The sequence below is a fragment of the Neovison vison genome, chromosome 13 (assembly GCF_020171115.1).
Source record: "Neovison vison isolate M4711 chromosome 13, ASM_NN_V1, whole genome shotgun sequence".
Taxonomy (NCBI): domain Eukaryota; kingdom Metazoa; phylum Chordata; class Mammalia; order Carnivora; family Mustelidae; genus Neogale; species Neogale vison.
The window spans coordinates 60,585,925-60,611,719 of record NC_058103.1 but is presented as its reverse complement, the minus strand read 5'-3'; the positions used below and the strand labels follow the sequence as shown (position 1 = coordinate 60,611,719).

The 25,795-nt window shown below is 37.6% G+C and overlaps 1 protein-coding gene and 1 pseudogene across 2 annotated transcripts in view; one reads left to right on the top strand and one right to left on the bottom strand.

Moving 5' to 3' along the window:
• The first annotated feature begins 7,362 nt into the window (after nucleotides 1-7,362).
• Nucleotides 7,363-25,795, top strand: part of MIPOL1 (mirror-image polydactyly 1) — a 314,898-nt gene continuing 296,465 nt past the window's right edge. For both annotated transcript variants that reach the window (XM_044231953.1, XM_044231952.1), the window contains exon 1: nucleotides 7,363-7,591. The gene's annotated coding sequence lies outside the window, so the exon portion shown is untranslated. The remainder of the gene's footprint in view (nucleotides 7,592-25,795) is intronic.
• On the bottom strand, nucleotides 14,506-14,638 carry LOC122894851 (annotated as a pseudogene).

Here is a 25,795-nt window from a genome sequence, read left to right as displayed (position 1 = left end):
ATCTGATAAAGTTTGATCACGAGATTGCAACAAGTCAGTCACATCATCAGGCTCCACTGAATTCTATCTGAAATTAGAAAAGCACTAACTTCAATGTCACAAACATCTGTCCACCACATCTATAGTTACTTCTTCCACTGAGGTCTTAAATCCTTCAAAGTTATCATTGAGGGTTGAAATCAACTTCTTCCAAGCTCCTGTTAATGTTTAAATTTTGACCTCTTCCCATGAATCACAAATATTCTTAATGACATCTAGACTGGTGACGCCTTTCCAAAAAGTTTTCAATTTACTTTGCCCAGATCCATCAAAGGAGTCACTACCTATGACTTCTATGGCCTTATAAAATGTATTTCTTAAATAATAAGAATTGAAAGTTTAAAATATTTCTTGATCTGTGGGCTACAAAATAGATGTTGTGTTAGGCATGAAAAAAACCAACAACATTAATCTCACTGTATATCTCCATCAGAGCTCTAAGGCAACCAGGTGCATTGTGAATGAGTTATAATATTTTTTAAAAAATTCTTTTTTCTGGGCAGCAGGTCTCAACGGTGGGCTTAAAATATTCAGTAAACCATGTTATAAACAGATGCACTATCAGCCAGGTTTTGTTGCTACATTCTAAAGCACAGGCAGAGTAGATACAGCTTAATTCTTTTTTTTTTTTTTAAAGATTTATTTATTTATTTGACAGACAGAGGTCACAAGTAGGCAGAGAGGCAGGCAGAGAGAGAGGAGGAAGCAGGCTCCCTGCTGAGCAGAGAGCCCGATGCGGGGCTCAATCCCAGGACCCTGGGATCATGACCTGAGCCGAACGCAGAGGCTTTAACCCACTGAGCCACCCAGGCGCCCCTACAGCTTAATTCTTAAGGGCTCTAGGAACTGTAGAATGCTGAGTGAGCTTTAGCTTCAATTTAATGTCACCAGCTGCATTAGACCCTAATAAGAGAGTCAGCCTGTTCTTTGAAGCTTTAGAAGCTAGGCATTGACTTCTATCTATGAAAATCCTAGGTAGTATCTTCTTCCAACAGGTTGTTTCATTTGCCTTGAATATTTGTTTAGTGCAGCTACCTTCATTAATTACCTAGATCTTCTGGATATGTTGCTGCTTCACCATGTGCTTTTATGTTATGGAGATGACGCTGCCTCCCCCTCCCCCTCCTCCTCCTCCTCCTCATCTTATTTATTCATTTGAGAGAGAGTGAAAGAGAGACAGAGAGAGCACAAGCAGGGGGAGAGGCAGAGGGAGAGAAAGAAGCAGACTCCCCAGTGAGCTGGAAACTCAATATGGGGCTAGATCCCAGGACCTGAAGATCATGACCTGAGCCAAAGGTACCATCTGAGGTAGTCAGGTGCCCCAATACCTTTTTTTCTTATACTCAGGCTTTTCTTCTGCAGCTTCCTCATGTCTGTCAGGCTTCATAGAACTGAAGAGAGTTAGGGTCTTGTTCTGGATTAGGCTTTGGCTTAAAAGAATGTTGTGTCTGATTTGATCTTCTATCCAGACCACTATGATTTTTTTCATTTCAGAGATAAGACTGCTTTGCTTTTGTTCCTATGTTCCCTGGAGTAGAGCTTTTATTTCTTTTAAGAACTTTTCCTTTGTATTCACAACTTGGCCTTTTGGCTCTAGAGTCCTAGCTTTCAGCTGATGTTGGCTTTTCATCATGTCTTCCTCACTAAGCTTAGTCATTTCTAGCCTTTGTTTTAAAGTGAGAGGCATGTGACTCTTCATTCCACTTGAACACTTAGAGGAGATTATAAAGCTATTAATTGGTATAATTTAAATATTGTTGTCTCTTAGGAAATAGGGAGGCCTAGAGAGAGGGATAGAGATGGAAGAATGGCTGGTTGGTGGACTAATCAGAACATATACATTTAATGATTAAATTTGTTATCTTACATGGGCATGTTTCATGGTGCCTCCAAAATAATTACAGTGGTAACATCAAAGATCATCGATCACAGATCTGAATGACAAATAATGAAAAAGTTTGAAATATTGCAAGAATTACCAAAATATGACAGAGACACAAAGTGAGCAAATGTTGTTGGGAAAATGGCACCAATATACTTATGTGATGTAGAGTTGCCACAAATCTTCAATTTGTAAAAAACACACTATCTGTGAAATGCAATAAAGCAAAGTGCAACAAAATGAAGTATGCCTGAATATAGAGTGAAACAGGCATCAAACTCATTCATTTGCATATATTATCCAGCTATCCCAGCACCATCTGTTAAAGAGACTGTTTTTTTCCCCATTGAATGGTCTTGGTATCCTTGTCAAAAATCAACTGGCCATAGGTATTTGGGTTTCTTCAAGGGCTTTCTATTCTTTCCATTGGTCTATATGTTTACTCTTATGTTTGTACCCCACTTTAATGTCACTTTGTAGTAAATTTTGAAATCAGAACATGTATATCCTCCAGCTTTAACTTTTTCTGTATTGTCTTGACTATTTGAGGCCTCTTGCAATTCCATATGAACTTGAGGATTAGTTTAATGATTTATGAGAGAAAGGACATTAGAATTTTTATAGGGATTGCAATCAATCTGTAGATCACTTTAGAGAGCCAGTGCATTTTAGTTGTGTGGTCTTTTAATCTGTGAACTTAGAATACCTTTCCATTTAATTAGGTCTTTAATTTCAGCATTGTTTCTGTAGTTTTTAGTGTACAAATCTCCTTGTACAAACCTTGATTAAATTTATTACTCATTTTATTCTTTTGGGTGTTGTAGTAAAGTAATTGTTTTACTTCCTTTTTAGATTATTTATTGCTAGTATACAGAAACAATTGATTTTTGTATACTGGTCTTGTGACTTACAGCTCTGTTGAATTCATGTGTTAATTTTTTGACAGATTTTTGGGGATTTTCTCTATATAGAATCATGCCATTTCAAATAAGGATAGTTTTACTTCTTCCCTTCCAATGTGATGCCTTTATTTCTTTTTCTTGCATAATTGCTCTGTCTAGGATTTCCAGTACAATGATGAATAGCAGTGATGATATTAGGCATCATTGTCTTGTTCTTGACCTTAGAGGGAAAGCTTTCAGTCTTTTATCATTGAATGTTATATGTGGATTTTTCATGAATATTTTTTTTTATCATGTCAAGGCAGTTCTCATCTATTCCTGTTTTGCTAAGTATTTTATCATAAAAGGAAGTTGAATTTTGTCAACTTTTGTCAATTTTGCTTTTTTTATAATCTATTGAAATGGTCATGTGAGTATTTTTCCTTAGTTATATTAATATAATGTGTTACATGGATTATGTTGAACCACCCTTGTATTTCTGGAATAAATCCCACTTTATTCATGGTATTTAATCCTTTTAAAAAATATTGTATTTATTTATTTAATTAAGGAAAAAGAGAGACAGAAAGAGAGAGTGTCTGAGCAGGGGCAGGGAGAGGAGCAAAGGGAGAGAGAGATTAGACTCCATGCTGAGCTGGGAGCCTGCCACTGGGCCTGATCCCACCCAGAGATCACAACCAAAATCAAGAGGATGGGCAAGACTGAGCTACCCAGGTGCCCCCCTGTTTAATCCTTTTAATGTGCTTTTGAATTTGGCTTGATAGTAATTTGGGGGGAATTTTGCATCATAAGGGATATTTGTCTGTAGTTTTCTTGTGATAGCTTTGTCTGACTTTGGTGACAGAATAATGCTGAACTCATAGAGTATATCAGGGAGCATTTCCTCCTCTTCTGTTTTTTGAAAAAGTTTGAGTAAAACTGTTAATTCTTCTTTTAATGTAGGATTTCCCAGTGAAGCCAGTTGGTCCTGGATTTATTTTTATTTTAATTACGGATTCAATCTCTACTTGTTATAAGTCTATTCAGATTTTTCTATTTCTTCTAGAGTAAGTTTTGGTAATGTGTTTCAGGAATGTGTCCATTCCGCCTCATTACTTGTTGGCATGCAAATGTTAATATTCTCTTATAAGTCTTTTAATTTCTGTGAGGTCACTAGTAATGTCCTTACTTTCACTTCTAATTTTATTTACATCTTCACTTTTTTTTTTAAATCAATCTACTTAAAGTTATGAGAATTTTTAAATATTCAGGTCTCTCGGCTGTAATCTTTATTATTTCCTTCCTTCTGCTGGTTTGGGGTTTTGTTTGCTCTTTTTCTACTTCCTTAAGATATAAAGTTAAGTTGTTGATTTCAGAAGTCTTTTTTAGTATAATCATCCACAACTATGAATTTCCCTCTTAGCACTGTTTTTACTCCATTCCATTACTTTTGGTATGTTGTGTTTTCATGTTCATGTTTCTCAAGGTGTTGTTATGGGTTGGATTGTGTCCCCTCAAAAAAGATGCAAAGTCTAGCCCCCAAGACATCAGAATAAGACATTATTTAGAAATAAGATCTTTACAGAAAAATTATAATGAAGTTATTAGGGTGATCCTAATCCAATATGATTATATCTTTATAAAAAAGGGGAAATTTAGAGACAGAGACAGGCATTCACAGAAGGAAGACTATATGAAGAGACATGAAAATGCCACTTGACCATTATGGTCTATAACATGTTTTGAAATCAGGAGCTGTAAGGCCTCCACTTTGTTCTTTCTCAAGTTTGCTTTGGCTATCCAGGGTGTTTCATGGTTCCATGTGAATTTTAGGATTTTCCTTTTCTATTTCTGCAAAAAATATGACTGGGATTTTGATAGGGATTGCACTGAATCTGCAGATCGCTTTGGGTACTATAGACATTTTAAGAATATTGTCTTCCAATTCACAAATGTGATGTTTTTCCATTTATTTGTATCTTCTTTTAGCAATGTGTTATAGTTTTCAGTGTAAAAGTTACCTCCTCAGTTTAATGCTGAGCCTTTCTTCCTTTCATCCTTATTGATGATAACATAAATGGATTTTCTTGATTTCCTTTTCAGATTGGTTATTGTTAGTGTATAGAAACACAATTGATTTATATAGATGTAAAATCTTGCTCTGTTTCTCTAAAGAACCCTGACTAAAGACACATGACATCCTCAGGTACTTGTAAGCATAATTTTTATTCATTATTTTATTTCCAGAACTGATTGTGGAGTACCTGGCACACTGCAAGAGGCTTAAGACACTTGGGGACTTGAAAGCATTCATAATCAGACATTCTTTTGTTCTCTGTAAAGAAAGAGTTCATTTTCTTTTCCCTCTCATCCTTAGCCAAATTTCTGCAAAAGCCCAAGTTATAAGAGGGATGAAGGCATAGGCATCTTTGATAATTAGCTTGAGAACAGGAAAGAAGGCTCTAATTGGTCTCTTTGATTTCCTATAGGCTCGCAACTGTTAGGATAAAGAATAAAGAAATGTGTATATGGGGGCACCTGGGTGGCTCACTCATTGTGTCTGCCTTTGGCTCGGGTTGTGATCCCCAAGTCCTGGGATTGGCCCGCATTGGGTTCCCCGCTGGGAGGGAAGCCTGCTTCTCCCTCTCCCACTCCCCTGCTTGTATTCCCTCTCTTGCTGTCTATGTCAAATAAATAAATAAAATCATAAAAAAAAAATGTGTGTATGAGTGACTGTGGTGTGGAAGAGATTTGGGGAAAAATTAACTATTGAGGCCTGAAACATTCAGGAAAAGAACATTAAAGAGTTACTTCAGGTAAGTTAGAGGAGGGGCTAGGGAGAAAAGTCCTAATGTTTGAACTCACTGGATACCAAAGGTGGAAGAAAAAACAAGTTACTGAAGGGAAAGAAAATGTGGGGTTTTCTTATTACGTGGGAGACTTTTAGCACCCAGATGAGCTTTAAAAAACTAGGGTTAATGTACCTTTACCTAGAGAAAAATAGTATAATCACTTTCTTTAAATTTAAGCTATGAATCCATTATTAGGTTTGAGTTTTCTCAATGTTGTGGTCACTCTCCCCCGTTTCTTATCCTTAGCTAGGAAAAGCAACTTTCTTTCCTTCCTTTTGCACATGCTGAGTTGGCCCTAAACCTTTTCAGAGGACATTCTGGATTGGAGTGCGCTTCCCACCTACTCTAACAAATTATACCACTCCTCTTTTTGTCTCATATATTCAGTGGTACTTTGTGTCTGTAAATACTGATTCAGACCTTGACTGAAGTAAGGAAAAAATGTATTTCATTTTTGAATCTGTAACAAACCTCTTTAGAGCACTCTCTGTTCATTACACTATAATAGCTAAGAGTTTGGGAATATTATAATCTATTTTGTTCTGACCATTTTTAAAGAAGATTTTATTTATTTATTTTAGAGAGAGAGAGAGGGCAAGGGGAGGGGCAGAAGGAGAGAGAGAATCCTAAGCAGACCCCTTCTGAGTATGGGGGCCCCACAGGGGACTTGATCTCAGGGCCTAAGATCACCACCCCGCTGAACCAACTGAACCAGCAGTCACCCCTGTTCCAACCAATTTATATTCAATTTTTTTGTCTTTTTCATTTCCTTTTTTTTTGCACTTACTAAAGTGTAAATTCCTTCAATTAACTTGGGAAACTGTCAACACTTCATAGTATTCCTATTCTCTAGGGATGTGTTAAAAAAAACAAAAACCCCAAACCCAGAAAACCATTATCATTGCTTAACAAACACCCAGAAGAGTACCAGGCATATAGTATGTACTCAGTAATTATTGGGTGTCTGAAGGAGTTAAGGTGACATTTATAAAAGCAATACCGTTATGTGGAACAAGAAAGCCACATTTGAATTACTAGCTGCTATTTAATTATGCCAGTCCTTTCTTGTTTCAACACAGAGGTACACGAATTGAGGACTGAATTCTTTGTTTAATTCTGGAAGATTCAACAGTGTGTCTTAAAAAATTCATTGGTTGAACATAAGCATCCAAATCTCGTTCTATAGCACTTGAGTCAAAAAGTTTACTACCTCCAAGTTTTGGTTTGTAAACGTTCCCAGGCCAGGAGTTAACGTATTGCTTTTTGCTCACCCAACTGGAATCCACTTCAGCTCTTTCCATTCAACCATCACTTCACGACATCCCCCCCTCTCCCCAGTGTCTTTCTACCCCAGACCACAGGCAAAACAACCAGGAAACCACAGTTCCTCCAGCTTCTTGGAGAGTGCAACCCCAACTCTGAGGCCACAAAACACATTTTAACCACATGGTTTCCTTCTTCTACCTCGATTACGTTTTGTCCGGACAATATTTCGCTCTGGCAAAACGCGCCCGTCGTCTCGGAGCCGACAACCATAGCGTCCTCCCGCTGCAGCCACCGAAAATCACTAAAACAGCGTTCTTTTTCCTCGGAACTTCTGCAAGTACTTTGCAAGCTCCTGGGTTGTCTAGAAGCCCCGCCCCGCGCCTTTGGCGCCGCGGTTTGCGCATGCCCGGTGCGCGCCGCCTACCCCTGCCGGGCGCCCGTTCCGCCTCGGTTCCCCGTGGCACGGGCGCGCCGCGTGCGGCTGGCTTCCTCCCTCACGGCCCCCCTCCTGGTCGTTTGCGGGCGCGCGCATCTCCTCAGGCGGGTGGGCCCCAGGGTCAGGAGGCTTCGAGCGAAAGTCGATTGGCTGACGTGGTGGCCGCACGTCCGGCCTCAGAAACTCTGGGCGAGCGCGCAGAGTCAGCTCTCCAGGAGTGCCAGGCGCATCTCAGGTAAACAGGTAGGCTGGGAGGTGTGGGTGGCCGGAGAAAAGGAGGGGTGGGCTTAGATTCAGCCCTGGAATTTCCGGCCTCAGCCTCCTAGGCGCAAGAGAAGGGGCTACGCGGAATTTGCACCCAGTGAATGTTGGCCCCGCACAGCCGGGAGTGCTGGGGCTCACGCAAAGGTCAGCGTCGTGGAACCCGCAGGTCTTCTTTCTGGGATTATTTCGGCATCCTCCCGGTTCCTATGACAAGGGTTCAGCAGCTGAGCATTTATTCAAGGGTGCAGATTTTTGTTTTTTCCTTAAGGGTCGGTTAGTTGAAGAGTTCATTCAGGTCCTGGCTCAAACTGTGATTGACTGTGTGTCCTTGAGAGTCACTTAATAATCATTGTGTGTTTCAGTTCTCGTACTTGTAAGTTTCAGCAAAGAGTGCGATGCTTCGCAGAGGGCCGTGCTGTAGAAAGATACTATTAGTTTTTGGGTTCACAGTGTCTCTGAGCCCGCATTTCTCTGGAAGGTGACACCACGCAACAGTATTTGTGAAGTATTTTAAGTTCCAGGGATGGAAGGAATTGGATAACACAAGGTAGCAGCAGCATTATTAGGCAGGATGGTAGAAAAAAAAATTTTTTTTCCCCACAAGAACAGGCTTTTTTGAAAAGCTCCTTTGAGCATGTTATGCAGAATACATCACTGTAGAAGTAGACAAAGGTAAACCAAAACAAAGGGCCAAATGAAATCACATTTCAAGCCCCCCCCCCTCCAGGTGACTCTAACATATTATCATAAATAATTGGCTTTTCAGAGTTTCTCCTTGGGATCTAGTGTGGTACTAACTGAAGGTGACAGTTAAGTAATCATTTGGGTGTCCTGTGCAATAGAATGCCAAGGAAATTAAAATGAAGATGACTTCTACATAAGATAACAAATTAAGTACCCCATTGATGAAAAGTAATGACGGCAAGTCAGAAAAATGAAAGGGGGGTGTACACAATTTTCTTTTAAAAGCATAGATTTTATAAAAATCTTTTTAGTGTGTTAATTTTTAGGGTATAATGGACTTAGAGAAAATCACATAAACCTTAAGTGTACAGCTCATTGAGTTTTCACAGTGTACAAACTCATGTTTCCAGTACATAGATCAAGAAGGGGGCGCCTGGGTGGCTCAGTGGGTTAAGCCGCTGCCTTCGGCTCAGGTCATGATCTCAGGGTCCTGGGATCGAGGCCCGGGCTCTCTGCTCAGCAGGGAGCCTGCTTCCTCCTCTCTCTCTGCCTGCCTCTCTGCCTGCTTGTGATCTCTCTCTGTCAAATAAATAAATAAAATCTTTAAAAAAAAAAAAAAAAAAAGAAGGAGCATTACTGGGGTGCCTGGGTGGCTCAGTGGGTTAAAGCCTCTGCCTTCAGCTCAGGTCATGATCCTGGGGTCCTGGAATCAAGCCCCTCATCATCAGGAGCTGCATTGGGCTCTCTGCTCAGCAGGGAGCCTGCTTCTCTTCCTCTCTCTCTGCCTGCCTCTCTGCTTACTTGTGATCTCTGTCTGTCAAATAGATAAAATAAAATCTTAAAAAAAAAAAAAAGCATTACTTGCATCTTAGAAACCCCACTTTGTGTGACCCATTTCCACAGGAAATTATGTCGCATTCTAAAGTCATCTATGAATTTACCTGTTACTGACTTTATATAAATGGAATCATACAGTAAAGAGTCCTTGAGCCTCACTTGCTCAATATTGTATTTGTGAGATTTATACAAGTTCTGTAGCAGTAGTTCTTATGCTGTATAGTATTCCATCAGCTTCTGGTTATTAGGAATAGAGCTTCTATGAACATTTTATAAGTACTGTTTGACCCTTGAACAACATGCATTTGTACTGTAGGAGTCCACTTATGCATAGATTTTTTTACAATAAATACAGTACACTACTGTAAATGTATATGCTCTTCCTTATGATTTTCTGAACATTTTCTTTAGTCTAGGGTGTTTCATTATAAAAATATAGTATATAATACATAATATAAAGGGTGTATAAATAGACTTTCTGTTATTGATAAGGCTTCTAGTCAACAGTAGGCTATTAATCAAATTCTCAAGGAGTCAAAAGTTAAACCTGGATTTTTCGCTGTGTGGGATTGGTGCTTCTAACTCCTGCATTATTCAAGAGTCAGTTGTATTTTGGTGAATATATATGTACATTTCTGTTGGATATACATATACCTATTGGTGAAATGGCTATATTATAGGGTATACAGGTTTGTATTTTTGTTATACACTACCAAAAATTTTTTCAAATTAGTTGTGTCAGCACTCCTATCAGCATTGCTTAAGAATTCTGGCTCCTCCAAAAACTTGCAACACATAGTGTTGCCTTTTTCATTTTAACCATTCTGGTGGATTTATAGTGATACCACATTGGGGTTTTCCCCTCATTTCCCTAATGACTAGCACCTCTTCATGTTGGCTTATTTATGTAACCTCTATTTCAGAGGTCATTGAATTTTTCTATAAGGGGCTAGATAATAAATATAGGCAGTCCTTGCTTTTGTGGAGTTTCATTTAATGCAGTACTGTGTAAAGCTAGGACTGCTTATATTTTAGACTTTGCAGATCATATACAGTCTCTGTTGTATTTTCTTCCTTCCTTTCTTTCCTTGCTGCTTTCTTCCTTTTTTTCTTTGTTTTTTGCCTGCCCGGTTATTTGCTTGCCTTCCCTCCTTTTCCCTCTTCCTCCCTTCCTCCCTCCCTTCCACCCGCCTTTCTTTCATTCTTGTTTCATAGATTGCTAAAACCTACTATGTTGAAAAATGACCCTTTACAAATGACAGTTCAGGGGCACCTGGGTGGCTCGGTCAGTTAAGTGTTCAGCTCTTGATTTCAGCTCAGGTCATGATCTCAGGGTGGTGAGATCAAGCCCCCTATCAGGCTGCTGCTCAGCAGACAATCTGCTCAAGATGCTCTCTCTCCCTCTGCCCCTCCCCCAGCATGTGCACTCTTGCGCATTCTCTCTCTCTCTCAAATAAATAAATTAATTTTTAAAAAAAGCTCAATCTTCAGCCCATTGGTGGTAGTGAAATTATTAATTGAAAAAAATCTAAATACATAATAGTGTTAAGTGTTGTGTGCTGTAGTGTTTTGAGGTTAAATAATAGTATTAAGCAGCATGTGGTATACCATTTTGGAGTTAAATTTGAAATCTCTAAGCATACTTCCTTTGCTTCTTACCAGTTTTACCTCAAGGCTATTTTCAGGCTTCTCTAAACTGTTCTTATTACTCTTACTTTTTCCCATCCCTTTAAAGCGGATGAACAAAAGAGAGTTAAGTAGGTGAGAAAAGAAAGCAGATACATCTCTTTTCTGATATTTTGATATTCTGATAGTCCCTAAAGCAGGGAAGGTTTGAATATCCAAACAATTCTGGACATGAGTAAACAAGTATAAAAAGCAATAAATTCCTTCTGCAATACTTTGAGATAGTGTTTTTTTAAAAAAATATTTTATTTATTTATTTGACAGAGAGAGATCACAAATAGGCAGAGAGACAGGCAGAGAGAGAGGGGGAAGCAGACTCCCTGCTGAGCAGAGAGCCCAATGTGGGGCTTGATCCCAGGACCCTGAGATCCTGACCTGAGCTGAGGGGCAGAAGCTTTAACCCACTGAGCCACTCAGGTGCCCCTGTCTTTTTTTTTTTTTTTTTTTTTAAGATTTTCTTTATTTGACAGGGAGAGAGAGGGGGATCATAAGGCAGAGAGAGAGGGGGAAGCAGAATCCCTGAGAAGCAGAGAGCCTGATGCAGGGCTTGATCCCAGGACCCTGAGATCATTACCTGGGCCGAAGGCAGACTCTTAACCCACTGAACCACCCATGCGCCCCTGAGTACTGTCTTTTGAATTGTTCTGTTGTGGGATGGCTTGATTAAAATTTATATCTACCTGATTGAATATACTCATAATTTGGAAGGTAATAATAGCCAGTGGCTTGGGCCATGAAACTCAGTTGCGGCATCCCTGCCTATTGTGGGATCCTCTCTTTTTTAAAGATTTTATTTATTTATTTATTTGGCACAGAGAGAGATCTCAAGTAGGCAGAGAGGCAGGCAGAGAAAGAGAGAGGAGGAAGCAGGCTCCCTGCCAAGCAGAGAGTCCGATGTGGGACTCGATCCCAGGACCCTGAGATCATGACCTGAGCCGAAGGCAGCGGCTTAACCCACTGAGCCACCCAGGTGCCTGGATCCTCTCTTTTTTAGATGCCTCATTGGGCTGTCCAGTTCATCTTCTCTTACTTTGGGCCCCCTTTCCTTCACTCAGTACTAAAAAATATAAAAAAAACTTTTGAAAGTGTCAGAACTTTCTTTGACTACTCTTTCAGCCTATGTTAACATTTTTAGCTAACATTTTTTTTTAGGTGTTTTTTAGAAGTGAATTTAGGAATATATTTAGATATACACTAATACTAATGAGAGACTTAAGGGTAATCTCCATCTACTCGATCTTTTCTTTGAGATAGATAATTGAGTTTTGGTCATTCTTACTTGATTGTTATGCAAACACAGATTAATGATAAGCCATTAGGCCTAGCTTCCACCAGGAACCACTGCTGTCCTGAAGCCTTTCTTACATAGAAATTCTCTATCCAGTTATGCATTTATATACATTTGTTTAGATACACATATTCACACATATCTTGACAAATACGAATATCTACTGCTCTATGACTGCCACACAAAACAATTGTACTTATATGCACTGTTTTCACCATGCTCCTTGAACCAGGGTTGGAGTCATTACAAGTTATTATGTTGGTAAAGGTTATAAAGTAGACCTCATATAGAAACAAGTAGGGTATTTATATAGTACAAATGTTTAATGGTACGATATGTCTATCAGTGCAGAGGTTGTCATTAGCTTCCTAGAGTACCCACTCCCCTGGACATTGCCTGCATCATATTGTTATTGTTGACCTCTGGGACTCTGTATTTTCCAGTATTCCAGTGGGGACAAATCTTGCCTTTTCTGGGCGCAGTTTCTTTTTTTAGACACTTCAATTAGGTTATATTTAATCTTGTTTTCTTTAAGGTGACTATATTTCTCTGCTACAACCTGTTATTTATTGCTTTTATACTTCCCTTTCAGCAGATTCATTACTAGTCTGTTTAAATATCTGGGACTGGGGATGGGCAGAAGATGGCTCATTTTCATCTCATAGGCCACCTACAGAGATAGCTGTAGGGTTTATGAAAGGAAAAGGTAATGCGTAACATCAATTTTTGCTGCTCTTTGAGAGTATTTGAGTACTCTCAAATTCCTTTTCTGTTTCTTGGATTTTGACACTATTATAAAGAGGGGATAGGGCTTTTTAAGGGCATTTATTGCAAAAGCAACATGCTATATAGTGGAAAGAGCCCTGGGCATAAGAACAGAATAAGTTTGGTTTCCTGCCTGTCTGTATTAACCTTTCCTGGAATTGGGCTGTCTTTTGTAAAAGGAGGCATTTTCACCAAATAGCTCTAATCCTTGGTAATTCTTTCCAAAAGACATGGTAAAGAAGCACAGGATTTAGAATTTAAATGTTCCTAGCGGTCATTTAAGCTTTTCTCTCAGTTTTGCTCTGTGAGGACACTGAGGCCTTCAGAGATTATATTTAGTCACATAGTTACTAGAATCCGGTTTTCTTGATATGTTCCACTTGCCTTTTCCCTAAGCTACTTGAAAGAGTCAGCCTTCTAAGATAACCCTAGTATTCATTCTCTTGTGTAATCCTTTTCCCTTAAGGGTAGACTACCAAGAGGCTCACTTCTAATAGGATATGACAGAAGTAGTAGGATGTCACTTAAGAGATTATGTTATAAGAAACTATAACTTTCTTTTTGCTGGCCCTCTCTTGCTTGCTTTGATGAAACCTATCTGCTATATCATGAGCTGACGTATAGAAGGACTCACCTGTCAAGGAATTGAGGGGAGCCTTTGGCCCATAGTCCACAGAGAAAGTTCAGTAACCCTCTGGGAACTGAATCCTACCAACAACCACTGAGTGAAGTTAGAAGATCCTGTCCCAGTTAAACCTTGAAATGACTATAGCCCTGCCTGAGGAAAACCTGAATTGGAGGACCTAGCAAAGCCAACACCTAAGATTCCTCAGGATCTGAAATAACAGATGTGTGTTGTTTTAACCTGCTAAGTTTTAGCAGCAACAAATAAGTAATAAACTGCTCTTAGTAATTTTTAATTTTTAATAAATTTTTAACAAAAAGAACATTTTTAATAAAAGAAATAATTCACCCTGAAGTTTTTGTGAACATAACTTCAGTTTTTGTCATTTTAAACATATTTGGGAATATGTTATTTTTACTTTCTAAAAATTAAAATATTAATCACTTAACTTCTGTATTTGTTTTAGTTATAATGTAATTGCTGTGTATTTGTTTGATCTCAAAACTGGCAACAATAAAGAGATGATAATACTTTGAAAGTTGAGAATTACTACTTTTGTTCAAGGTTTCATTAAAGTGGATGATTGATGAGACAAATTTACCATAGAACTGCTTTTGGCAGTTGACACGAACACCTTTGATTCAGTTATTGTCTGTATTGAAGGTATTTTTCACTTAGATTGTTTACTGTTTAGGCCACCTACTCTTATTTATCTATAGTTTTGCATTATGGTGATTTGATTGTATATAAATACTATTTTGAGAATTGCCTTAATATTCCTGGATTTATAAATTTTGGAAGCTGCTGGAGTACAACAGGGATTATTTTGCTGGAATCCTTAATTCTGAATCTTGTATTGTTTTCTGTTGAAGTATACCAACGTCCCCTCTTCATAATTTTATCTTGGGAATTTTGCTGCTATGGAATTAAGTATTGAAAAACTGAAAAAAAAATGATAGAAGCTACTAGGGAGAAATAAGTAAATAATATATTACTTATAATAAATAAATAACTTAGATAAATAACTGATATAGATCAGTGAACTTTAAAAACTTTTTTGTGAAATGTAATAATAGCAATAATTGTGACTCAGATAAACCTCATTGGCTACGATACTGCCACTGTGTAAAGCTGGACAGTTAAGTGAATAATTAAAAAGTTAACAGCCATGTAACTACCATCAAAATATCTTGAATTGAATAATCATTGAAATGTTTAAGTCCTTGCTTTGTATACAGTTTTGTTTTTTTCATAATGCTTCTGAATATGAATGGGCATGTGTGTGAGAGAGAGAGACAGAGAGATGTGAATACTGTGGTCTGGTGCAATGCTTTATATGTCTGTTAGGTGAAATTTGTTAATGCCATTGTTAAAATCTCTTTCCTTACTGATTTTTATGTGTATGTGTCTGTGCGTGTGTGCATGTTCATGTGATTGGTGAATACTGATAATTTGCAGTGTGTTAAGTCTTTGTGTAATCATAGATTTATTTCTTCCTAGTAGGTCTATCATTTTTGATTTATTTATTTGGAAGTCATGTTATTAGAAACATGCAACTTTTATAGCTGGTCTGTCTTCTTATGAATTGAACTATTTTTCCCTCCACATAAAGGTGTTCCTTTTTATCTCTAGTAATGCCTTTGTCTAGGCATTACTAAATGCCGAGACAAATTACTAAATTACTAAATTACTAGACTAAAAAGTCTAGTCTGTTTTTTTTTAAAAAAACCTTATTTTGAAACTGTTTTAGACTTACTGAAAAGTTGCAGAAATAGTAGAGATTTCCTGTAGACTCTTCACCCAACTACTAATGTTAACACAATGCATGATCATAGTATAATGATCAAAGCCAAGAAATTAATATTGCTATAATATTATTCACTAAATTATACACTTTATCCAAGTATTACTATTTTTTCCATTAATTTTTTCTTGTTCTAGGACCCAATCCAGATCTTATGTTGCATTTAGTTATCGCGTTTCCTGAGTTTTCTCCCATCCATGACCTCTTATGAATTTTGATATAGCTGTGACAGCCTTCTTTTGGTTAATGTGTGCATAGAATTGGATTTTTGAAAATTCGGTGGGACATCTTTGACAAATGGAGCATTTGGTAACTGGATTATTAAATCCATTTGTATTTTATATTATTCCATTTTCAATTTTCAGCTATGGAAATTATATATGCTTTACCGTTCTTTTGTAGAAGCTATTGAATATTGGAATGTATCTTTTCAGACCTTTTTGCATTTCCTTACATGCATGTGCGTGCATGTGTGTGTGTGTGTGTGTGTATACCCAAACACATGGTTGTGCTTGTTTGCTTTTTTATTTTAATATGATAATGGTAATGCTTTATTGTTTTATAACAGCCCTTTCATTTTGTAAGATTTTATACATCTTTCTATGTCAGTGTATAATATAACACACTCATAGTGTTGATAGTGTGTGTGTGTGTGTACACCATAGTTTGTTTAACTAGACCCTAACTGGTAGATATTTATGCTGTTTCCAATTTTTTAATGGTATAAACAGAACTGTCATACATATTTTGGACATTTTGAACCCTTTGCTAGAACATAGAGTTCTAGAAGTAGAATTGCGGAATCAGAGTTTGCAACATTTAAAGCTTTCATTGACATTGTGGGATATTCTTGTTATTTTTTAATGGAACAGCTTTTATAAAAATTTATGATTATTATAAACTCTTTCAACCAACATAAAAAGGTGACTGAAACATTACCCCCAATTCTATCACCCAACCAAAGCAACCTTCATTAAAAATCAGGTGTATAGCATTCTGTTTCTGTTCCTAAGAATGATCATATTGAAAAACAAACAAAAAAGCCTACCTGTAGGCACATGTTTGTGAAATTTTATAGCACCAAGAATGAAAAAAAATACAAAACAGAAATCTTGAAGGTTTCCAGAGAAAACAAAAATAGAAAAATAGAAAAAAGAATTGAACATATGAACATCAGTCTTGACAGAATTGTGGCTATTTAACAATGACGTATGGGAATAGAACAAGGGTGTTTTCAGGGGTGCCTGGGTGGCACAGTCAGTTAAGCATCACACTCTTGGTTTTGGCTAAGGTCGTGAACTCAGGGTCGTGAGATGGAGCCCCACATGGGGTTTGGCACTCAGAGTGGAATCTGCTTGGGTTTCCCTCTCTCCCTCTGCCCTTCCTGCTTATGCGTGCGTGCTCTATCTTTCCCTCTCAAAGAAAAGAATCTTTAAAAACAAGATATTTTCTGGGGCACCTGGGTGGCTTAGTGGGTTAAAGCCTCTGCCTTCGGCTCAGGTCATGATCCTAAGGTCCTGGGATCGAGCCCCACGTCGGGTGATCTCGAGCCCCACGCCTACTTGTGATCTCTGTCTGTCAAGTAAATGAATAAAATCTTTAAAAAAATAAAATAAAAAATAAAAGCAAGATATTTTCAAACCTGTAAAGCCTCAGAAGTTATGCTCTAGCAAAATGAAGAAGTGAAAGAAAGGTGTGGAATATAGGAAACAGTAAATCTAACGGGGGAGCACAGTGAAATGATGTTCTCTAGGAGGCACAGCTGTATAGCTGGCTTGGAGAACATTCGGTGCAGATTTAAGGAGAAGCCCACTTAGGAAGGAGGTTTTCAGGAGAGAAAGATGATTTCAGAGATACATATCGTGAAAGCCTGGAGTTTTCTCTGTTGGGAGGTTTTTTAAAACTATGAATTCAATTTCTTTAATAGAAACAGGACTTTTCTGAGTATCTACCTCACTGCATTAGCTTTGGTAGATTGTGTCTTTCAAGGATTTTATCAGATTTGTAGGTATGAATTTGTCATATTTATTCCCTTTTTATCTTTTACATGCCTTTGGGATTACTTTAATGTCCTCTTCTTCCTGATACTGACAACTTATGTCTTCTTTATTTTTATTTTGACCAGTCTGGCAAGAAGCTTACCAATTCCTTTGATCCTGCCGCACCACCCCCCCCCCAACCAGCTTTGGGTTTCATTGGTTTGTTGTTGTTGTTATTTAGATTTACTTATTTGAGAGAGAGAGAGAGAGAGAGAGTATGAGGAGGGGCCAGAGGGAGAGGAAGAATCACAGGCAGACTCCACACTCAGCGTGGAGCCTGACAGGGCTTGATCTCATGACACTGACCTGAATTGAAATCAAGATTTGGACATTTAAGTGACTGTGCCACTGAGGCATCCTGGTTTCATTGATTTTCTATGTTGACTTTATATTTCCAGTTTCATTGATTTTTGCTGTTTATGGTTTCTTTCATACTGCTTACTTCAGATTTAATTTTTTCTTAATTTTGTATTTTTTAAAGGTAGAAGCAGAAGTATTAATAAGAGGTCTTCCTCCCTTTAAAAAAATTTTTTTTGGGCACCTGGGTGGCTCAGTGGGTTAAGCCTCTGCCTTCGGCTCAGGTCATGATCTCAGGGTCCTGGGATCGAGTCCCGCATCAGGCTCTCTGCTCGGCAGGGAGCCTGCTTCCCCCCTTCTCTCTCTCTGCCTGCCTCTCTGCCTCTGTGCAGGCCAGTCCTGCTGGTAGTTAATAAAGCAATAGTGTTTTGTAAATCCCCCCCCCCCAAAAAAAATTTTTTATATATGCATTTGGTACTATAAATATCCCTCTAAGCACTAATCTAGTTACATCCCACATATTGTGTTTCTGTTATATACAGTTCAGAATATTTAAAAATCTCCCTTAATTCCTTCTTTTTTGAACCATGGATTGTTGCAAAGTGTTTGGGAATTTTTGAGTTACCTTTCTGTTAACTGATTTCAAGTTTATTTCCGTTGTAGTAAAATAACATGATTTGTATGGTTTCAGTTCTTTGTTGTTGTTGTTTTTAAAGATTTTATTTATTTATTTGACAGAGAACACAAGTAGATGGGGGGGGGTGGGGAAGCAGGCTCCCTGCTGAGCAGAGAGCCCGATGAGGGGCTCCATCCCAGGACACTGAGATCATGACCTGAGCCAAAGGCAGAGGCTTTAACCCACTGAGCTACTCAGGCACCCCTGTATGGTTTCAATTCTTATGTGTTAAAGGGTTTTTTTGATTTTTGTTTGTTTGTTTAATGGACCAGGATAGGATCTTTTCTGGTAAATGTGCCATTTGTACTTGAAAAGATTGTGTATTCTGCCATGTTGGTTGGGGTTTTCTATAAATGTCAATTAGGTGAAGTTTGTTGATAGTACTGAATCTTCTACATTGCTGAGTCTCTGAGTTCTTATTCTGATTATTGAGAAGGGTGTAGTGAAATATTCAATATTATGGATTTGTCTATTGCTCCTTTCATCAATTTTTACCGCAGGTATGTTGACACTGTTGTGAAGTGCTTACATATTTAGGATTGTTTAGGTCTTGTTAAATAAACCCCTAAATGTACTTAGTCTCAGTAATATTTCTTGTTTTACTTTGTTTGGAGTTGATATAGCCACTGCTACTTTCTTTTGATTAGGATATGCATTTTTTTTTCACTGCGTTCTGTTATCCTAAAAAATAAACAGTTAGTAAAGGGTAATTTGTAAGATATTTTCATTTTGTGTTGGTGGGGTTTAGAACAAGCTACCCCCAAATATGGCATTTTGGCATATTGAATATTTTAAGCTGAAGGATTTTGAGACATAGCAGGTGCATCCCCCTTCTCCCCAGAAATGGGTCATAAGACCTTCATGTGAGAGGTGCCCTCCCTATACCTGGAGGAAAAGAACATCCTTATCTCCAAAGATGGGGATCTACCAAGAGGAATCCAAGTGAACGTGGCTTGCTGAGTTTTCCTTATTTTATTATCCTTGGTATATACCTTTTTGTCCTTCCCATTTTTCCATGACTTTCTACTCTTCATCATATCTAGTATAAAAATGCTCAGGCTCACTCTTTCTTCAGGTCATTTCCTTGTAAAGGTTCCCATATCACATAAAACTTACATTAAATGAATTTGTCTGCTTTTCTTCTATTAATCAGTCTTTGTCAGTTTACTATTCAGATCCAGCCAGGAACCCTAAGAGGATGGAGGAAAAGTTTTCCCTCCCCTACAGTGTCTATTTCATTATTTATTTTTATTTTAAATAATGTTTTGATTTTAGCGAGTAATTTCTTAGCAAGTGTGACCTAATATCATGTAATTTTGTGTTAAGATGCAAAGATATAAGTGATCATCACAAAATTAGAAAAATTTTTGCATTCTTACTCTACTTCTTGGGGGGAATTTGAAAGGTAATTTTGTACAGATTCTATTTGCATTCAGATGTTAAAATGCTGTTTTGCATTAAGTCTCAACCATATACATATAACCCCCCAAAATTTAAACTTTTAAATTTATTCTTTTTAATGAAGTATTTTCTGAATTATGACATACCTCTTCTTTAAGCAGCATGTCTTGATACTAATTAGTACTCTAATACTTTTATTATCTTTTAAATTTAATGTAAATCGAAACCATTTCCTTAATTTATGTCAAACAGCTTATTACCAGCATGGGAGCTACAGATGCTGTGTGATATAGCATACGATATCCCAAAGTAGAACATTTTATTCAGTGGCATGAGCTGGCACAGTGGGCAAGATTATTGTAATTCACTTGGGTAGGTGAACAGTAATTTAGGAAGTTCACATACAAAAACTCGCTGTGAGTTTTCTTTGTGATTCTTTACTGGTAAGAAACTCAGTTTAGTATTTCATTGGCTTATTTCTCCTGTCTTTATTTCATGCAGGTGATTAATTTCCATCTTAGTTTAAAGTAAAACCTATGTACACATCTTTAAAATGCCTATATTTTTGTTAGTCGTTTTAGAATTAAAATCTCAAAATAGTTGGTCGCATGATTACTAGCCAGTTGATTCTGAAGGCTCATGTTTGTTATGCAAATATACCTTAAGAATTAGAGAAAATTATTTTCTTCACTAAAGTTTTTTGGCATAGTTTTTCTTCTAGAATGTGTTCCTACTTTTAGGAATTACTTTATGAACAAGCAAAAAGTTGTTTTGCCTATTATTGGATAAAAATTTAGACTAGTATTTAACACTGCCACATTTAATAATAAGTTTTCAAAAAGGGGCACCTGGGTGGCTCAGTGGGTTAAAGCCTCTTCCTTTGGCTCAGGTCATGATCCCAGGGTTCTGGGATCGAGTCCCACATTGGGTTCTCTGCCCAGCAGGGTGCCTGCTCCCCGCCCCCCCCACCTGCCTCTCTGCCTACTTGTGATCTCTCTGTCGGATGAATAAATAACATCTTTAAAAAAAAGCTGCCACAAAGATGTTCCTTCCAGTGCTTTTTGTAACAGAAAATAATGATGTGCCATCCAGTGGAATATTAAAGTCAGTGGTTATTGATGTGTTTTGGAGAAAAATGCCTGTGATATTTTATTGTGAAAAAATTAAATATGTGTAGACATTGATTACACATATAAATATGTAAAGAATGTCAAAAGGGAACATACTATGACTTTAAGAGTATTTTATATTTTGGTGGCGAATGTAATGGGTGATCTTTTTTTCCTTCTTTCTATTTTTGTTTTAGTTATGTTGGACTGTTTTGCTAGAGATGAGGTCATTTGGGCAGTGCCTAGAATGATCTCAGTGGGACTTTTTTTCTATTATCAGTGAATTTTTTCACCAAATCAGCAACTCAGCATCATTTAACATTTAACATTGGATTAGCTCCGACTTTTCCTGATGACTATGGATTAATTGTAATCTGCTTGTACCAGAATATAATGATTTTTATGCCTTTTGAAACCTTCCAAGTGAGTTTTCAAAAGATAATGTAATGTACTTATTACTTAACTTACATACTTAAGGAATGTACTTACTTAAATGTAAGTAATTAGTTAGAAAAATGTTTCCTGTTGTATTTGAGAAGTTTTAAAGAATTACCGGTAACTTTAAGATCTTTTGGCTGTATCATGTTCCCTTCCCTGGCTTTTACCTGGACTTTATTTTTATTTTGACCATATTGTTTTCCCTACAATTTAGACTCTATTTCCAGTTTCTCTTCAGCATATAAGAAACTTTGTTCAAACGTTTGGACAGTTCATAAGGCTCGATTGTTCCAGCTGCTTCACTTCAAACCTTTTACACCCTTATTTGCTTGCTGAGAGCATACCTGCTACTTACAGGGATTTTCATGACTTTTCGATATCATGTTGCTCCCTGTTGTTTTCCCTCTCCTCCTTCCTGCACAGATGCTGGGTATCATTCAGGTGTCATAGTTGTTGGTATTGTATGTTGATATTTACCTAGTTTTCTGGTAGATGTTTTGTTTATGGCTTCATTTGCTCTCCTGGTTGCTCTGTTTTTATGAAAATGGTTGGGGAGATTAAAAAACTGCTGATTCCACCACAGTCTTCCCAGAATCTTCCTGGCTTTTTTACAAAGTTAAATTTACTCAGTTTAAAGGGTTGTCTTTTTTGAAGGTATGTTCTGCTGAAATGTTCTTTATTTTATGATTATCGAAGGTGGTTTCTTCTGTTTTTTTAAGTCAATTATTCTTGATGATCAGGAACCTGCCCTAAAGTTTATCTTCACTCTCCCTAGAAGGAATATTTCTCATACTACCCAGGAGAGAGACCTAACCCAGATGAGCCATGTATTAGATGAAGGATTTAAACATTTTTAAAACAGAGCTCTGTTTCCCTCAGTCACTTCCTGTAACTAGTTCAAGATTGATTACTATAATCAGAGTTGATAAATGCCAACACCTGTATCCAGATACTCATTTTATGTGTTCTATGGACGTAGAGATTACTTAAAAATAAAATCTTTAAAAAAAGAAAAAATCATAAGAGAAAATACATTTATAGGACTGTACTATATTTATAAAAACATCTGCTTATGTTTAAACTTGTATTGTTCAGCGTCAGCTATAGTTATTTTATTCAACCAGTACTCGGTCAGTGTCTACCATCTCTGGGATTTGGCATTGGTGATGGAACTGAATTGAGACATACATACGGTCTAAAAAAATGAAATGTGTGTGAATGTGTATGTGTGAAAGAGTGTGTGTATGTGTGTGTGTATTTTTAGAAGGAGATGGGTGGGGTGAGCTTGGGGTTAGAATTTTAGGAACCACAGAATCACTGTTGACATTTGTTGTTACTGCACCAGGGAGCTTCTCTGGTCAGGATTGGAGGTGGGAGGGTGGAACTATCTAAGTTGTATATTAGGTTAAGAGAGGCTATGGTGCACTAATAACCCCCTATGTCATGACTTAATACAACACTAGTTTATTTCTCACTCATACAGCGGTTGGCTTAGAGGTCAGCATCCCTTTTATCTTGTGATACCACCATCTTATATTGGGGTTTTCAAGGTTGTTTAAGAGGGGAAGAGAGGGCTGGAGGATCTCACAGAATTCCTGTAAGGGTGAGTTCAGAAATCGACTTATGTCACTTCTGCTTATATGGCTGTGGCTTTAACCCCATAATCTGACCCAGATGTTAAGAAGATTAGAAAATTCATTTTTCCTTCACACTTGGGAATAGGAGCTGCTATGATTATAATCCAACAAGCCTAGGTTTTGGAGAAGAGATAGAAGAGTAGATGATGGTTACATTTTTTATGAACTAAATGTTTGTGTATCCCCCCCTCTGCCTAAATGTTGAAACCCTACCCGTCAATATGATGTTATGGGAGGTGAGGCCTTTAGGAGGTAATTAGAATGCAATAAATGTCATGAGGGCTCTGCTCTCATTGAATGGGGTAAGTGTCTTTATAAGAGTCATGAGGGAGTTTGCTTCCCCTATCTGTTCCTGCCATGCAAGAATACACTAAGAAGTTGGTAGTCTGCAACCCAGGAAAGGACTCTCACTGGAACTCAACTTTGCTGATTCAAGCCTGATCTCAGACTTGTAGCCTCCAGAACTGTGAAAAATAAATTTCTGTTGTTTGTGACAATACCATTCCGTCTATGGCATTTTTCTTAAAGCAGCCCAAATGGTCTAAAATCTTACTCCTTTTCATTTCCTAATAGGACTTTTGCCCTGCCTTGACATTACCTGATGGCACTTGCAGCTTGGTTATTGCTACCGATTTCTGTATTGGTGGGAGAGACAAGACTTATCCTAATGCAACACAGGGAGAGTAAGAGCCATGCAACTTTCTCTGAAACATGGATAACATGAATTTTTTAAAATAATTTAAAAAAATTTTTATAAACATATAATGTATTATTAGCCCCAGGGGTACAGGTCTGTGAATCGCCAGGTTTACAGACTTCACAGCACTTACCATAACACATACCCTCCCCAATGTCTATAATCCCACCTCCCTCTCCCTACCCCCCTCCCCTCCATAAAATTTTTGATTAGTTCCCCAGGTCCCATATTCCCTTTCACTTTTCTGGTTTTTAACTGAGAAGGAAGCAGTTTCATTTCTTGTCCCAATAAATAGAATAAACAGTCCATAGGGCCAGGGTAAGATGATGACTTTTGTTTTATTTTTTTAGAGTGTGAGGGGAGAGAGAGAGAGAGCGAGAGAGCTAGTGTGTGAGCACAGTCATGGGAAGGGGCAGAGGGAAAAGCAGACTCCCTACTGAGCAGGGAGCCTGGACTGGCATCATGACCTGAGCCAAAGGCAGACACTTAACCAACTGAGCCACCCAGGGATGTGGTGATAATTTTGATAAACCGGTAATTTCAAGTATTTGATAGTGACCAAGGACAGTAGAAAACTTTGTTTTGGATACCTGGAGTCATGATTCTTGTTTAGCAAGTAGATTCCCTCCCAACTGTTGATGGTATCCTCAGCTACTCTCCTCAGGTCAGGTTGACGGTTTCAAATAATTATTTATTTATTTATTTATTTTTAAGATTTTATTTATTTATCAGAGAGAAAGAGGAGGAGAGAGCAAGCACAGGCAGACAGACTGGCAGGCAGAGTCAGAGGGAGAAGCAGGTTCCCCGCGGAGCAAGGAGCCCGATGTGGGACTCGATCCCAGGACGCTGGGATCATGACCTGAGCCGAAGGCAGCTGCTTAACCAACTGAGCCACCCAGGCATCCCTCAAATAATAATTTATAAACTGTTTCATCAAAGTAAGAACATTGCATCAAATTTTAGCCTCTCATGGCATATAAATGGAAGAAAAATATAAAAGAATTAGATTTGATAAAATGAGCACCTTGACCAGTAAAGAAGAGATACAAAGTTGAACATTTTTGTTAGGTTGTCAAAATAAGCTGGCAGTCTCATTAAAACTATTTACATTGGATTATTCATTTAATACGTATATATTCCTCTGCTCAGTTCTGTGCTCAACAGGCATTAGAGATATGAATTACTGCAGTATTAAATCCTTAGACATTGTTAATAGATTAATGTATGATAATTCTATTCATATGAATTAATGTTACAGAGTTGTAGACTAACACTAATTTTGAGTAAATTAACCACATAGAAAAATACACTTAAATTCTGTATTGAGTTTATGCAGACATATAGAAATTGTAATAAGAGGAAATAATCTTTCAATGTTACTACTGATTGTATCCCTCTTCATGTTGGTGCCTGATTTTAGTGAGTTTTTATTAAGTTAAAGTTGTATGTTTTGTATCATGCTTTAAAAATAAGTTTGATTTGAAATTTAGTTACATCAATGATTAAAATGTTTTCGTATTTTTTTTTAAGGATTTTATTTATTTATTTGTTAGAGAGAGAACGCCTGAGCACAGGCAGAGTGACAGGCAGAGGCAAAGGGAGAAGCAGGCTCCCTGCCGAGCAAGGAGCCCGATGTGGGACTCGATCCCAGAATGCTGGGATCATGACCTGAGCTGAAGGTAGCTGCTTAACCAACTGAGCCACCCAGGCATCCCATAAATGTTTTTATATTGTTTTAAAAATGTATTTAAGAATATTAAAGGGGAAATTGTCAGTTTCAAAGTCTGCTGTAACTTTGAAGAATTTCATCAATTTTTTTTAAAAATACAAAAATTTTTCATTGTTATTTATCATTGGGGAAATGTCAATGAAGTATTTATAAACCCTGCTTATGTTTTGTCTATATCTCCCTAGCTGTTTATCATGACCATAGGAACTTTGAAGAGAGTTTTACATTGACACTTGCTTGCAGAATGTCGATTCATCCTTATGGAGTGACTTTTGTGTTTTTTATCCTCTTTAAATGAGCAGTATGAATATTAAGGTTTTTTTTTTTTTTTTTTTTTTTTTGCAAAACCAACTTCTATAATTTTTGTCATGAAAAAACGGTTAGAAGATGTTGAAAAAATCCCAAATATTCAAAAATGTCACTGTTCAAATAGAAAACGTTGGTTAGAATATTGATTACATAA